General features: G+C 44.3%; 1 protein-coding gene across 3 annotated transcripts in view; it reads left to right on the top strand.

Moving 5' to 3' along the window:
* The window catches only part of LOC116845537 (Krueppel-like factor 14), a 435,757-nt gene that overhangs the window by 181,648 nt on the left and 241,360 nt on the right, over nucleotides 1-12,749 (top strand). The gene's annotated exons all lie outside the window — the stretch shown is intronic.

Here is a 12,749-nt window from a genome sequence, read left to right as displayed (position 1 = left end):
CTCTCTCTCTCTCTCTCTCTCTCTCTCTCTCTCTCTCTCTCTCTCTCTCTCTGACGTGAGCGAGATGTATTACAGGATGAAACATCCAATTATCGACATTACTCTAGCAAAAATCTGGTTTTTTATGCAACCGTTGCAGTTAAATTTCTTGCTTGCATTCAATGATTCTAAAAGAGAACTCTGCATCAAAAATTATAAACAATCGTTACTGCATCGAGAAAATAAAAATATCTGGTATAATTTGTAATCATAATCACAAAGAAAAATAATTATTAAAATTTTACAATTACTATAATTTTTTATAATGACCAAAAAATCGTTTTTTAAATAAATTACATGCATATTACTATTACCATTTTATTATCAAAGATATGAATGGAGCTAAAAATAACTGTAATTTTAATAAGATCAACCATTTTTTTTTCTCAGTGTAAAAAATCAGTGAAAAAAGAAAAACCAGACTTTCCTAGAATGTCAATGACCAAAGGGAATCAATAATAGTTGGATGTTTTACCCAACTTATGAAGTGTCCCCGTTCGTGACTCATTTGCTTAAATTAAAAGAGCCGCCATCTCGAGCGACACGCTTCGCGACCGTTTCCCGATCGACCACATGACGGCCCTCACTCATCTATTTCTGGCAAATCTTCTCTTAAAGCGAGTCTTCTCTTTTCCTTCGTCACATCTCCCTACTCTATGCAGGCATAGATTATTTTTATACAACGTCAGGAACGAACAATTACTGGAAAGCCATGTACTTTTTATACACTTATACCTTTTTGATACACGGGGAAATTTTTCTTTTGCACAAGGTCTTGCAAAAGACGCGGGAGGCGCGACACATCCTTTCGGAATGCCATTTTCTTTCTATCCTCTTGCTTTCATAGACACATCTGCTATGCCAGGAGGGCTTTCGGTGCATAAAAGAGCTCTCGTGTGCACGCCCAGGCGCATCTCTCTTCTTCTCCCGAGAGAGAAAGAAGGAGAGGATAAAGAGAGTCCAAGAGCCATTCCTATTCATATGTCCGTGCGTTGTGATGCGTTGCCCGCGTGTGTGGGTGAGAACTCGCGCAGAAATATTTCGTTCGGCGCTTCCTGCTCGTTTAATCAATGACATCTTTGAGCGTCGAGATGCGCGTTGAGTGTATGCTCCACACGCTTGTATACGTATCTCTCCCTCTCTCTCTCTCTCTCTCTCTCTCTCTCTCTCTCTTTCTCTCTCTTTCTCTCTTTCTATCTCTTTTCCCTGTGTATATGTATATGCATGTGCACAGGAGGGATAAATCGACGCGACGCGCCCTGCGCGAAAAACCTGCAGCTCGGATTGAGACGGGCATCGCAAGCAAGAGAGAGAGAGAGAGAGAGAGAGACCGTTCTTTCGATTATTATTTATCGTCCCCGACATTTTTCGCAATGCACCACCTCGTCTCCCCCTCGTGGCCGCTTATATAGTCGGGATAAATCGCAAGACGTAACGAAGATACAATTTGCGAGTTATAAATCATCGCAACGTGATCCGGTTAATTCGATCGTGGACACGTTGCTGCCGAAGTTGAGTATACTGCGCGCGCTGGCATAAATCGCAATAAATCGCGATTTATGACATATCGGGAGAGACTTAGACGCGCCATATTAAGAGCGCGTCCGGTTACGTAAGGAACGCGTGACGTGCGATCCGATATCGACCCGTCGGGTTCCAGCGCGAAATTGTCAATCTAATTGCGCTGGAACAAATCGAATGCACATTCGCGATCGCGCGCAAAATGGATTTCATAAATGGCTCACCTTTAAGGTTTTCACCCATTTTCTTCACACTTTGACAACAAACGGGTGTCATTACGTGATTTTACGGCTAAAAAGCTATAAAAAACCATGCGAATTTTACACTTTGCAAATTTTACATTTTATTTTAATTATGATTAAAAATCGGCTACTTTTTAATATATACTCCTTATATTTTTATATATACTCCTTTATACCTAATATCATTATTAACTGATAATGTAATGTTCAATTTTTCTTTTTTGGAATTTTTAATTAATGGGATTTTTAAATGTAACCTCAATGTTGATTCATTAATTGTAATATGCTACTTGTGATATAATAGTTAGATTATTTTAGAATAAACAATCTACTTAATCATATTTAATATGTAATGACTAAATAATGACTAAATCACAAATTTGATTTTACATTTCAGTGAATAATTAACTAAGAACAAATGAATGACGAACTAAAAAATTTAGTCTAGTCTGTACTAGCTAATTACGGCTAGATTTAGGCCGATTAGTTATATTCTTACTCAAATGTTGTTTATATTCTTACTACAAATGTTGTTTATATTCTTACTCAAATGTTGTTTAGTTGACACTGGGATTAAGATAGTAAGTGACACGGCGTGACAGGTAGCAACAAAACTTTCTTCCTTCTCGTTTATTATTCCATCTTCCGTTCTGAATCTCGACTCTGAAGCGCGATGCACACACGCGCGCATGAGAGCAGCGTCGCTAAATTTATCCCGACATTTCAGCGACGTCGATAACGACAGCTCTGTCGTTTCCGTTTCTCTCTTTCCCTCTTCTTCTCTTTTCCGACACGCGGACGCGTACAATTGGCCGAACGCGAACGTTCTAAGCCGCCTCGGCGACTCTTCGCGTCCACGTCGCGACTTTCGCCAACACACACACATATACGGCATCTTTATTGCACGGTATATTCACACTACGCGTAATATCTCAGCGCGCGAACGGCGCGTATAATCAATGACATCTTTACGAGGTGCGCGATAAGCCCGCGAATTCCGTAAGAGGCGACGCGAGAGGAGTTGTTGCAAGGAAGGGCGGGGGTAGGAAGAAACGAGGGGACATCAAGGAGAAAGAAGCGGCTAGTGACGGATCGCAGAGGAAGGCGACGATCGAGTCTCTTCTTTGTCGATTTGATCTGTCGTAGAAACGAAACACTCGATATATTTAAAACATTAACGTTTCGGTGTAACGTCTCTCGCGGGATGCATCGTCGCAATGTCTTCTCCATTTGAATCGAAATTTTAATCCTGAACTGTTTGCAATAACATCTGTGTATTATGAAGAATCCATGTATATTTAAACCACTTGCAGATTTTAAAGAGAATTTCCTGGACAAGCTTAATTAAATAGAATTAACACAATTGAATGTAGGCTTCAGAGTACCAAAGTAGACGTTAAATGGATATCGAGTTCGAAAAGTAGGATCAAAATTTTGACTCCGTCCCGCCATTCCGGAAGGTTTGATGACCTTTTAAAGATGAAACTTCGCGTGTCTCGTCCATCTTCCTGATCGACAACGTTCTGAAACTTTCCTACGTAGAATACCTTGGACTTCGAATTACACTCGACGGGTTTGTCCGGATTTTTTTTTTGTATTTTCGCATTTCCGTGGCCCGGAGGTTACGCTAGGTGCGCGAGCCGTCCCTGGCGGGCAGAAGTCGAAGAGACAACAGGGAGTGTCCGCTGTTGCATGATAAATCCGTCGCGGCTTAATTCGCATCAGCTGTAACATCGGCCGGAATTCTTTCCCGCGACTGATGCGCTCGAGCGCTCTCGGCCCGTTCGGCCTCCGCTTCGTCTTTCTTTCCCCGTCGGCGCCCGTTCGCCCGCCCGCCTCTCTCTCTCTCTCTCTCTCCCCCTCCCTCTTTCTCTCGTGCACTTCTTACCGCTGCACTTCGCCTTTATGGGACTCGGCATCAACGGGCCGCGATGATGTCACGGGGCGTGTCTCGCACCGTGAAACGTGCGCGGGATTCTTTTCGCCGGCGAGAGCATTCGTAGACGCGAGCGAGATGTGAGCGGCAGATGCGCGCCACGCCGTGAAACCGGCGCACTCTGTATTTAGTTTAATTAACCGGAGCAAGTAACGCGATAATTTGCGTCCCGGCTCATTTATTATCGCTCTCCGAGGCAGGGATTTTCGGTTGTTCTCAAACAAGGTGCGCGGTACACTGTCTCGACGCGTTTCGTCGCACCGAGATCTCTGATTTATATTAGAAATATCGGCTCGTGTAATAAGTAATTTCGGATTATTCGGCTAAAATGTGACGGTTACATTCTTCTTTGCCCTTTCATAATTTTGTAAGTCAATGTATGTGTCGAACGGCAGACGATCATAAGATCAAGACGGCTTGAAATTATGTGAAATTACAACGACATAAAAACACGATCGTTTTATTTGATCTGCAAGGAATCCGAAGAATTGCTTATTATTCAATGATATCAATACGATGTAGAGGATACAAGAAGAGATCTTAAAATTTTGTTTGATATTTATGTTACATCTCGGGTTAACGTGCCTTTTGTCAAATTTGTCGTCCAGAAAATGGGCATTTTCAAACATACACCAATCAGTTCTGGTCGGAGCAGTCTCTCGCGATATTTCTTCCCGCGATCATAACTAAGCGCGATGGCAGTGAGAGCGTGCTGCATTCGCGCTGCATTCGCCGTTAAATTATGTGCCTAAGTATCGCTCATAAATAGCTCAGCTCCCAAACACACGGTGCACAGGCACCAAGGAGAACTTATGTATCCTTCGCGAGAGATAACTCCGGCCGCGCGAGATAATACATAATCCGCCGTGTGGGTCGATCCGATTGTGGCGTGACACGCGTACGTATCGCTACGCAAGGTTTGGGTCACCGCGCTCGAATGATCGACGACCACCGTCGAAGTTGCACAGCCGCGCTAATTGAATTCGATCGCGTCCGCTGGACCGACGAAAAGGAGGATACTTCGTCTTGCCGCAGATGTTGCAGAAAAAGCGAATTAAAGACGAGAGAGAAAGAGAGAGAACGCGATAACATACTGTCGACGGTTGGAGCACGGAAGTCATTCTCGAGGAAGAAAAATCGCGCACTGCCCAGCCGTGATGGAAATGTCAAGTCGCGCGGCGTCTCGAATTAACGCTTCTCCGTCGGGCGATTTTCCCTTTTTCTGCCTATTCGGCCGGTCCACGTCGCGGACTAACGAGGCCTGTCGTCGCCAAATAAAGATGGCCCGGCCGCTCGATGTCGTAAACCATTTTCACCGAATGAAATTGAGCCGTCGATGCGGCGGTCGTTTTCGTCTTCGTCTTCGTCCTCTCCCGCCTTGTGATTGACGGTTTCGGCGTAAACGACGTCCTGCTCGCCGCGCGGAATAAGCGCGATCGCTGTTGCAGCCTTTTTAATTGGGAACGCTGGCGGTCGTTGGATTGTCCCGCGATTGCACACGCGCCTCGCGTTACGCTCGCTCGTGCGGCATCTTTTTTGTACGGCGATAACAGCGGATAACAAAAATGTTGTTATTCCGTATCGTCGCGCGGCGGCGAAGGCACGTCGGACCGCATGGCCGTGCAAAAACGGTCGGTCGTGTGTAAAAAAGCAGAAAGTACGAAAGGGGAACGTGTGCTGCCTTACGGTAGAATCCGCGTTCTCGGCCGCACCGAGTAAACAAGTGTAACGTAGCGCACCGGAGGTCGGTGCACCGCGTGCAGCCGGTTAATTTGGTCAGCCTAATTCGAGAGCTTCTTATATCACGCGGAATAATTCGACAACGCGATTCGAGATTGTGCGCGCGAGATAGAACGTGAAGTAGATCCCTCGACGATTCTGTGAAGAACGAAAACTTTCAACTCGGCAGTTCGAGTTGAGATACCCACGAGAGAAAATGTCGGACTCTTTGACAAGAGTGATCGATCGGGGATTTAAATTCCGAAAAAGAATTATAGAATTTTATAGAAATGAGAGAAAAAATAATTAATCTCGTCAGACATTATAGTTATTTTTGGCGCCAACTTCTTCTTGTTATTCTAACAAAGAGTAGCAATAGTAATATACATATGCAAATTTATTATCACTAACACTATAAAACAGCACTTACTGCGAAATTAATTCTCCCAATTATAATTCTTTTATTGTATAATTATAGTCACTTTATAATCTTTCTCAATTTATTATAATGTTAACGATAATAATTTTACATATGTGTGGCTATATTATTTGTTTGTTAGGAAAAGATATAGTCAACACCGAAAATGATTACAATGTTATTACAATGATTACAATGTTATTGAGATTAACCATCTCTTTTTCACCTAGTCTTTCTCTCTCTCTCTCTCTTTCTCTTTGTCCTGGTCGTACTCGCGTGTAATTATAAAATTTCCGCAACTCGGCGATACCAATGTCGCAATCAATGTACGTTTGCTCTCGTCTTACGGTAACTAGTGTTTTGCCGCGCTATCAGTATCTGCCGTTGCGCGCTCCCGATTGTTTACCAAACTTAATGAATCGCCCAAGAGTTGCATTCACGCGGTTTATGGAGGCAAAACCGCGAGCGTGTGCGCGCGGTTTATTCCCGCTCGGTTTGGGCGTGTACGAGTGTGACGATTTAATTGTCGTTTCTCGTGGCGGGGCTGCAAATCTCACGCGGCCCCGCCGTCGCCGCGGCCAACGAAACGAGCAAAAACGTTGTCGTCAGCGATGCCGTAGCGACACGCTCGATACGACGCCGGTCTCTCCTCTCTTTCTCTCTCTCTCTCTCTCCTTCTTTCTACTCTAGTGTGGAGTCTCGCTGACTAATTTACTAATTCAAAAATTGCTCTATAAACACCCTATCTCCCGGTAATGTCTACATCGGCGCTTAACCCAATCCTCACGGCGCGCCAGAGGCGCGCCGATCGCGCAATAAAAAGAAACCGTGTATAATATGTAATGGGCCTATCTCGCGTAATAACTCTGCAGTTACTTCGGCTACGGTAGATCTCGCCGATAATTTCAAAGACATAGAGGTGTGTGTACACACACGCTCGGCTAAGTAAAGGCGGCCGCCGCGAGAGAGAGATTCGCACTGCACCCGCCGCCGCGGCTTCGCGCCTGCCTCGAGCAGGAAAACGCTAACATTTAGAATAATCCTTTCGTAACGTCATACTCCCCGACGCGCATATAAGCCGTCTCGGCTGTTATGCGTTACAGAAACGACGTAATTAACGTTGCTGTCCGTTAAGAATTTATTACTCGGATCTAATGGGACGAGCGAGATAGAAATGACCAAAAAGAAAGAAAGAGAGAGAGAGAGAGAGAGAGAGAGAGAGAGAGAGAGAGAGAGAGAGAATGTTCGCGTATGCACCGGAAGGAAATTAACGTCGTTGGCGATCCTATTCGTTGAGAGACACGTCCGACGAGGCGCGACAAAGTAGAAGCCGCGCGCACGTACGAAGAGTACTGTTCTGTTGAAAAGTAAAATTGATAGAAAAAAAAACACACACAATCATGGATATGAAAGAAAACGCGAAGCTAATGTGGCAGACGTTGATTAATTGATTAAAACGTGGAATACGACGTTAAGAACGATTCGAGAGTAATAGTCTTGCATTGATTAGTTACATAAAGTGTTGAAGTTGCGTTCCATTTTTCATATCCTTCTCTGCAACATTGGACTCTGTGTATTATACAAACCGTTTTCGCGATACAAATCGCGGCCGCTCTCTTTCTCATTCCTCCCTAAGTATCGCGCGAACTGAATATTAAATGTTACCACTGACACCAACGTTCTTTCGAGCACGTTCTCAAGTTAAACGAATCGCCTCACAAGCGATTAAGACGTGTAATATCGTTCCACCGACTCTTCTTTCTCTCTCTTTCTCTCTCTGTCTCTCCCTCTCTTTTACCCTTCTATTTTTACCTCGCAGTCGGGAAAGGCTGCAAAAGCTATCTACCGTATGGTATCGATCCGAAACTTCTTGCATAAATGATCGTCGCGCTGCTGACCGCGACGCGGCTAAAGGCAACGCGTCGCTGGCCAAGCGGTATCGATCCACCGCCCATTTTTACCCCGAAACATTTGTAGTAATTAAATTAATTCCGTCGAGACCCGCGCCCGGCCGTGGATTGCCTAACGAATGATTGATGAACGTTACGGCTTGCTACTGTGAGAACACGTAATACGTAGATACGAACGCTGCCGTCTATATTATGCTCTCGTGTGCATCGATTTATTTTATTTAGATGTAGGATATTCACACAAACATACATATAGTGTATCTGGATTTAGATATCCGATGTGCAGATAGAGCTCGTAAAATCGGACCAAAATGTCTTTTTCCGTTTTTCAAATAATTATGGTAATTATTCCTTTACTTCAATCCACAGTAACAATATTGATCTCGTCGCTGTTATACATAGAGATGAAGAAAGGAATCTGGACAATTGGTTCGCGAATGAAAGAAGTCACATGTTGCTCGTTTTCCGAAAGGACAATAGGTTTGTTCGTGCTGTTTGCATTTTTTACCTAAAACCCGTTGTACCCTGGACCACTCTTTAGAAAGAAGAGCTCTTATTGAATTTCGCTCATCGCGTCCGGTGTGCATTAAATGGTATAAAAAACTGAAAATGTCAAAAGTGCAAACAACGTAGACAAATCTAATGAAAGAGCGGTATAGACGTGCGCGGGGACGTGCAGCAAAGAGATTGCTTTTTGCTTCATGTCGTTACGTCCACTAATTCACGAGTTATAGATGTTTTAAGCCGCGGCATCGACATCAGGTATTGGCACGGGTTCCGCGCCATTGGTACGCTCGCACGTACTCTCTCTCCGGCACGCTATGTTCAGATTTGTCTCTTTAACTGAGGTGAATGACCGGCGTGATCGGACGACCGCGTGGCCAAAGCGATGACGCTTGTCTGTCACTCGAGCTCGGGATAGCAAGTGATTTTCTTCTTCCACTTACGAACTCAGACCGCTCTGTCTATTCGTGTGACGACATGGACATAATCTGCGGATGAGGATAGCGAGCCGCGACTGTTGTGTGCCATCACGCGAAATATCGTTTCAACGTATGTGAAACGCGGCTATCATTTTCATTCATGTTCTGACCTAACCTACAGCGCGCGAAAGAGGCAGCGCCGGCTGATCGAGCGCGCGTATCGATACAAATGTCAATAACTCTACTTGTAGACATCGTAGCGACTTGAAACAAACACTGTTGAAAGAGGAAAATATCGCGCTTTCGACTGACGTGAAATCGTCCTGTGGATCAAATAGCCTAATCGTGTAAGTGCGAAAGACATCGGTTTTTATGTTTGTGTGAATATTAATCTATGTTGAATTTATAATATCATAGATCTCGTTGTGCCAACGAGATTCAGGTAGTAAGCTATGAAACAACTTATTACGTGATTGCTCCAACCACGGAGCAGTTCAGTTACTGGCGTTGCAGCAGCGATATTTGATTGCTCCAATCCATGATGAATGTCACCTCAATCGATTTCTAGTTGCCACAACGAGATCACGCGCAACTTTGATACATCGATGTACCAAATGATGATAATTGATGTACCAAAGTAACCGAATCGTATCAATACACATTATCATCACACAAAGATAATTAGGATAATACACACTATGCTGCTCACAGAAATACTACAATTAAAATTTTTATAAAAAAAATAAAAAACTAAATATTCTATTATGTGCTCTATATCTTATTTAACGTATACATATATACATACATATATATATATATATATATATATATATATATATATATATATATATATACGCGTCAGATATACGCCTCTCGCGGTTCGCTCCGGTTGATATCATTAAGAACAACTTATTCAGTCTTTCATTAGTTATCGATGGTTTAATACATTGTTTGATCTCATCCATCGAATCTATCGTTCTTGTGCTTTTTTGCATTCGCTCGATCGTCCTTTTTTTAAAGGGGACGACGAGAAGACGTGCGTTCTTGTCTCGTTAAACTTTATTAGTTTATAATTCTTTATTAAGGGACTGATGTGGATACGTGTCGCCGTTTACGACGGATTACTGCCACATGCGTATATTAGATTTAATTAGAATCACCGCGTCGTAAAGGCGAGACCGCGAGCCTTTGATGCGTCTCCACCTGCGTGACGCGCATAACGTCGCGCTTTTTATTGCCCGCTCGCAGAAATGTACTCGTCGCTGCTGTCGTCGTCGTCAACATCGCCGCTCATCCCGCGGCTCATGAATAACAAACGCACGTACATCCTGCTGTTTCCAGAAAGCAGAATTTCGCCATGGGCGTGTCTCGCGTGCCGAGTTTCTGCGCCCTCGGCATCGGCCGATTTCGGTGTTTGTCACAAGCAGCTCGTATACCGTCTTGACGTGTTTCGTTTCGTCGTTTGCAACGCGATACGTTAAACGTTAACTTCAGAAGCACTCGCCGCCGATGTTTCCACCGAGAATAAAACCACGAGATACTCTCGAACACGCGACCGAAGATCGTGCTCGAAAACGTGCTCGGGGTGCAAAGAATGCGATGAGAAACGATGAAATGTAAAAGAAAATAAACGCGGCTGTTATTTTTCGGGCAATGAAAGCCCCAATTGAAATCGTGCCGGGCCTTGTCAATTTTTCAGCAGACGTGTAATCTCGTCCCTCAAAAGACAGGAGCGCCGAATCATGACACCGAAGTAACGGCTAGCCGTGACTTAACTCGCACAATGTAAGTCTAGTGTTACAACGCCTTTTTATAACGATGAACCGTTAAAAACCGTTCCATTCGTCGAACGCTCGCGTTGGACGTTTGCGCAATTTTACAGTGATTCGAATGGCGCCGCTAAAAGCACCGACGAAATCCGTTATAAATTATTGCGCAGGCAGCGCAACGCGCGCGCGCTCTCTTTCTCTCTTCCTCGCTCGCTCGGATGTGTTAGGTGTAATTTGTTAATCGCGCCGCAGCGTTACAGTTACACTCACCGCCGGTGTAACGTCGGCCGGTCGAAGTTGCGCTATTAGCGTTGTATCGTGTTTCACGACACGAACCATTTGTTTGATCCTATGACGGGGGTATATACGGCGCGGACAGAGGCGAGCTTTTCATTGTCGACGTGTGCACGAGCATTCCCACGTTTCGTCAAGAGGCTGGCCGGGAAACAATCGCGCTGGCGAACCGCGACCGCCGCCACCGAGGCCGCTGTAAATCTGATCTTCCGCACGATTGTTTCGGAAATCCGATATCGACACGACCGCGCGATCGATCACGGCCACTACAAAATGATCCTCCCTTTAATACAGTTAGGAGTCATCCTCCCTGTCTCTCGCCATTGTACGTTTCGCCGCTGCCCGCGAATATTTAGTTACTGCTCGTTGTGGTTGTATGGGAACACATTGTTCGATGCTCTTGTCTTGTTTCCAGAGACGAACCGGGGGAGCCGAATTGGAGGCTATGCAGTAAGCAAATCTAATGATTGCACTTGTATACTGCACACGTTTCTCACTGTTGTTTTATTCTCCTTCGCAATTTGCTTGCGAAAATTTTTAACGCGACTCCACTTCTCGTCCTTGTATTTCAGTCAACTTTTCGCAGCACAATTCACGTAGATTTTTTCAGGCAACCTCTCGAAATTTACATTTGCGCTCTCTTTGCGAGTTTATGAATTTATCAGTTTTCTCTTTATAAATTTTCAGTTCACTCAATTCACAAAGTTCTTTTTATAAATTTTTTCACGGAGAAAATATCGTATAGCGAGGATTGCGTTAAAATTACATCTCCCTTTACAATGTTTTTTTTATAAAGCTGAGCTTTACTGGAAATGTAATATACAAATTATTGTAGAAATAGTGAATTTAACAACCTATCTGATATATGATATAAAAAACGTTCAATTACAATTATTTTATAATAAGAAGTCAAGTGTGCAATGAATTCTTAAGCAAATATATCGCAATTTCAGACATAAAACAATTGATCCAAGATTGCAAATACTTTATTGTAATTATTGATGCAACATTTCTGCCTACGACGATCGTTTATATTCTATTATATATCAAATATTGCAATATCTACTGAATGTGTGCATACACGAACGTGTCTCTCGACGCGCATGTGTCTGGCGACATGTTTCCTGAACCTAACGTTGCGTAACGTTGTGTGTCTTCATTTTGACGGACAGGGACAGCTTCCGTGTACGGACGTCTCATCGTTTTCGATACCGGCGGTCGATTCGCTCGTCCGATTGGATTGCAAACTATGAGAATCGGCTCCTCGGCGCGTGATTGACTATTAATTCCGTCGGTCATTAGACACGATCGGAGGTGTGTCGCGGGGAAATTAGATAGCGCGGGATATACAAGCGCGACCGACAGGCTCAGGCCGGTCGAATCTCTCGTGGGAACTGGTCGTGATTAGTCCACGTCACTGCCGACGCTAGTTATGCTAATTGCGCTTAAGCACTTTGGCCTGCTATCAGCGTCGACTATTGAAACCGCCGCCGTGAATAAGTCACGTACCGAGACCAGACCAGACCACCCGTCCGTCGATTTCGACTGTCGATATCATCATCGCGTGTCGCTTTCGAGAGAGAAAAAAAGAAAATCTCCCATCGGCCCCGACGATCTCGGGGTATGACAATCGCGACGCACGCTCGCGTGGGTGAAATTATACTCGCGCCACGCTCCTAAGTCTCGTTAAATCGAGTCCCACAGCTGGGCAAAGCGATATCCGCGAAATCACCACGTTGTAACGGCGTATTATACTAATATTCATTTACGCCAACGTCGCGCAATGCCTCGAAATACACGTGAATTAACTCAAAATGGTTTAATATCAAGCTTGGGGATTGCCTCGTTATTTTTTTCGATTCCCGAGAAGTGAAAAGAGAGAGAGAGGGGGGGGGGAGGGAAGAGTGCCTACGCAAAGGCAAGTCGGATCTTGGTGGATCCTAAGTACACGATTACGTGAAAACGCGCATCTTATGTT

The sequence above is a fragment of the Odontomachus brunneus genome, unplaced genomic scaffold (assembly GCF_010583005.1).
Source record: "Odontomachus brunneus isolate Ranch 3 - 2012 unplaced genomic scaffold, Obru_v1 Obru_scaffold_053, whole genome shotgun sequence".
Classification (NCBI taxonomy): domain Eukaryota; kingdom Metazoa; phylum Arthropoda; class Insecta; order Hymenoptera; family Formicidae; genus Odontomachus; species Odontomachus brunneus.
The sequence above is the reverse complement of the archived record's forward strand: the minus strand, read 5'-3'. Positions and strand labels throughout refer to the sequence as shown.